Here is a 4,947-nt window from a genome sequence, read left to right as displayed (position 1 = left end):
GTTGAGTACAATATTCCATCCTAATACGGACGGACAATCCGATCTCACTATTCATATATTGGAGGATATGCTACGTGCTTGTGTCATGGGTTTCAGGGGTTCTTGGGATCAATTTTTGCCACTTGCAGAGTGTTCCTACAATACATCTACCAATTGAGTATTCAGATGGCTCTATATAAGGCTTTGTATGAGAGATGGTGTCGGTCTCCAGTTGGTTGGTTTGAGCAGGGACAGGCTAGGCTATTGGGTAATAACTTGGTTCAGGATACTTTGGACAAGGTTAAGTTGATTCAGGATCGACTTCACACAAGACAGTTTTGATAGAAGAGTTACGCTAATCGGAAGGTTCATGATGTTGCTTACATGGTGGGTGAGAAGGTGTTGCTAAGAGTTTCACCCATGAAGGGTGTTATGAGGTTCGGGAAGAAGGGCAAGTTGAGCCATCAGTATATTTGAGGTACTTGAGAGGATTGGAGAGGTGCCTTACAAGCTTGCATTACCGCATAGTCTATCAAGTGTTCAACCAGTGTTTCATGTTTCCATGATCAGGATGTATATCGGCAATCTGTCTCATGTTTTGGACTTTAGCCCAGTTCAGTTGGATGTGGAGCCCGTGGTCATTTTGGATCGGCAGGTTTGAAAGTTGAGGTCAAAGAATATAGCTTCAGTGAAAGTGCAGTGGAGAGGGCAGCCAGTTGATGAAACTACTTAGGAGATCTAGCGGGAGATTTGGAGCATATATCCACGCCTATTTGAGACTCCAAGTATGATTCTAGACCAGTTCGAGAACGAACATTTGTTTAAGAGGGGGAGAATGCAACGACCCAACCGGTCGCTTTGTGTATTATAGCCCTGTTACCTTATTTATTTGCCTATACTATTTGTTGGTTGTTATGTAACATGTCGGGGTGGTTGGTTTAGTTTCGGGGATGTTTCGAAATGAATTGGGAAGGTCGGAAACTAAAGTTGAAAGAGTTGGCCGGATGTTGACTTATGTGTCAATGGCGTCGGATTGGAGTTTTGATGGTTCCGATAGTTCCGTATGGTGATTTTGAACTTAGGAGTGTGTCTGGATATTGATCTGAAGGTCCGAGATGATTTGGGCTTGATTTGGTGAAAGTTGGATAAATAGAAGTTTAGAGAGTTGAGAAGTTTGGCGTAGAGTTGACTTTATGGTTACCGGGCTCGTATTTTGGTTTCGAAAGTTGGAATAGGTCCGTTATGTCTTTTATGACTTGTGTGCAAAATTTGAGATCAATTGGAGTTGGTTTGGTAGGTTTTGGCATTGTTAGTAAAAGTTGGACAGTTTTTAGTTTCAATAGGCTTGAATTGGGGTGCTATTCGTGTTTTTGATGTTGTTGGATGTGATTTGAGGCCTCAACTAAGTTTGTATCATATTTTAGGAGGTGTTGATATGTTCTTAATGGGGTCCCGGGGGCCTCGGGTGTCACGACCCCAATCGGAGGGCCATGACAGGCATTCGGTGCCTTACTCAACCGAGTACCAACATAACGTATCTTTCTTATCATACCATCAGGGTAAATAGGCCAAAAAGGCCATCATGAGATAACCTGAATAAAACATAAGGTAATACTAGACATACGACTACCCAACATGATATAGGAAATTATACATGTGACATATAGGCCTATACAACCGACATGATCATTTGTACACTCAAAACATATGCCGACAAGGCCATACAAGTATCCAGATACATGACATCTATCTACAAGCCTCTAAGAGTACATAAACGTTATAAAGGTCGTGAAATGGCCTTGCCATCCCAATAGGCAACTCCATAGGAAGTGGAGTGCACCAACACCTTTCACCGAGCTGATAGCCTACTAGTATGACTCTTAACCTGTCTATCGGGGCCTGTGGGCATGAAACTCAGTGTGCCCAAGTAAAAGGGACATAAATACAAATAATTTATCGAGTATGTAAGGCATGAAAGCAGTATATAAAAGACATGAAAGAAACATGGAGTAAAGAACACAACCTGTAAGTCTTAATATCTTTGTGAATCATGAAACATTTTTAATGTCATGGATATGCGTATAAATGTCATATCATGCATAGGTATATGCATACATAACATCATCAAGCTTCTGAGGGCATCCTATCATATCATCTTGACATATGTGGACAAAATCATCAACTTATACTAGCTGATCAGGTGGTGGTGCGTATATAATGTCATAACCTTTCCCCATACCCCATATATATATAATATACGCGTATATAATGTCATATGATCATGGGTCAATGTACATGTATAAATGAATGCAATGCATAAGAAGTAAGTCAATAAGATCTCTTGGGATGTCATAAGATTAATATGCCTTCGGTTAATATCATGAAATAAACCTTTATCAACTTATGTATTTTTGGAGACCCATGAACAGACGATATAATAATAGAACTTATGGAGAATCAAAAACATATGCACACCTAGTACTTTTATGAATAGAGTCATTTGTGAAAGTTTCGCGTTTGCTCGTTTCGTTTGTATCATATGGATCGTGACAAAAGGAAAGAAGGGATAGCCTTAACATACCTTATGTAAATCTGTCCAATAACAATGCTAAACTCAGCTCACTGCACCTTAATCTACAACCACGACAATGAAGCTATTTTCAAGTTAAATGACTGTTCCATTTATATAATGGAAGTAACTTAATCTGTAACAAAAGAAACGGGCAGCATTTCCCCATATTTTACTGATCCCTCAAGCCTTCTATAGGAGAGACAACAACACAACACAATCATCAACTCAAAAACAATCAAACTACAATTCGGGACCTTTAATACAATAAAAACCCCAAATATACCATAACACACCCAATCAACAAGTTATCAAGTAGCCTAAAACTGCAACGACTGGTGACCAACCCACTACCCTATCACATGTGGAGTTTCTCCATGCCCTTTATCCTTACAAACTCCATAAATCAGCAGCATAAGAGTCCAACACGAGTGGACTACAAAATAATCCACTAAAAGTAGAATAAATCAAACTCACGACTTTTGATTACCGTCCCGTGAGTTCTAACTATTAAGAAAAGAATTTATCAACCTTCCTTGATATGTAAAAGCTAAAATACAGAAATTAGGTGTTTTCTTAACTATGAGGTACCTTCCAAAACTCCAACTACAAAGAAAAAGAGAGGCGATGTAATGATACTTATGTCGTAGGGATCGTTCTAATGTTATCGCTTCTTGATTTCGTATCCAGGATGTTAATATTCTTTGAAACCCTTGTAGAGAACTTAAATATAGCTGTATGGGGTTTCTATGTTTGTTTTCTATGAAAATGAAGAGAAAGACGACTTAAGACCTATATATATCAACTTTTGAAAAGTCAAAGAGGTGCTAGCATGGCACCCTAGCATTTGCCCTTCTTCAGATGCTCATATCTTTTTATTCAGATGTCGTATGAATGAACGATTAATAGTTATGGAAACTAAATTCCAAGACCTTAAATTTTGTATAAAATATGTCCCCAAAAGACCCCATATAACACATGAAATGTATTGCTCAAAAAGCTTCATTACAAGGCAAATCCTTAGTCGGTTTTTTCGCAACTTAAATTCGATTTTTTCCAAACTTTATATTTTATATACAAACATTATATATAGTCATATTATGACTTTAAAATCATTTAAATCATGATTAAAAAGTCTCATATTCATTATACGTCACCTTGGGACGCACAGGGCGTAATACTTGGAATAACCTTTGCCAACTTTTGTTCCAATACTCACTTGGCTTTAAAACGTAATACACGATTATCATACGAATAAAATAACTCATAACATAACCTCCTTATCATGTTAAACACCCTAGTCTCACCCCAAAAGTATATGTTATAACATTCCTAACTTGTCGACATTTAACGAAACTTATTTTCTTCAATTTGTTTAGCTTCTAAGCCTTTCAATCCTCTTGGTACTTGTTATCCATGATCTTAATGATTTTTAACCTCCAAGGTAACATGATTAACTTACTTTATGTAATTTCAAAGATGGTCTCATTTATGAGCTTACATCAATTGACTTACGACGTACTTTTACATATAAAAGCATGAGGTGTAACATCGGGTGTGATTCACATTGAATTCGAGTTGAGAATTGGACTTATATAAATATTGCTGGTGTTTTAGTTCTAGTGCCATCGCACTTGCGAGGGATTTTCCGCAGGTACGATGTTGCAGAAGCGGCTCAAAGGCCATAGGTATATGTTAGGTTAGGCTGCTGATGGGTTGCAGGTGCGAGGGAAATGCGGCATTTGCGAGCTCGCAGATGATGAAAGATGGTCGCAGAAGAGGAAAGAGGCTAGAAAGGCAGGTCTGCAGAAGTGGACAATCTTTCGCAGAAGCGCACCCGCATGTGCAGACTTGGGACCGCAGGTGCACGAGGTGGGGTGTCTAGCATGTGTCCGCAGGTGCAAGAGGCATGGGCAGAACTTAAATTCGAAGGGTTTGAAACTTTTATCATTTTTAGACTTTAGAAGCTCGGTTGGAGGCGATTTTTGAGAGGGGTTTCACGAGATTTCTGAAGGTAGTCCACTTTTGGTCATTTTTATCTACTTATATTGATTACCCATTGAATTTCCCCTATAGATTTGGTGTTTTTAAGATGAAAATTGGGGATATTTGACCATGTATTAGTGATTAATAATTTAGGTTTGAGTGACAATTTGGTGTCGAAATTTTATAATTTTGGTATGGTTGGGCTCGTGATTGAGTGGATGTTCATATTTTTATTAATTTTACCGAATTCCGAGGCATGTGCCAGGAGTTGACTTTTATGTTGACTTGTTGACCTTAGTTAAAGATCATAGCTTTATTAATTGAAATCAATTACTATGGCTTTTGTTAATAGTATTACGTTATTTTGACTAGAATCGAGCCGTTCGGAGGTCGATACGCAGGGGAAGGGCTTG

The sequence above is a fragment of the Nicotiana tabacum genome, chromosome 3, assembly GCF_000715075.1.
Source record: "Nicotiana tabacum cultivar K326 chromosome 3, ASM71507v2, whole genome shotgun sequence".
Classification (NCBI taxonomy): domain Eukaryota; kingdom Viridiplantae; phylum Streptophyta; class Magnoliopsida; order Solanales; family Solanaceae; genus Nicotiana; species Nicotiana tabacum.
Note: the sequence above shows the minus strand (reverse complement) of the source record.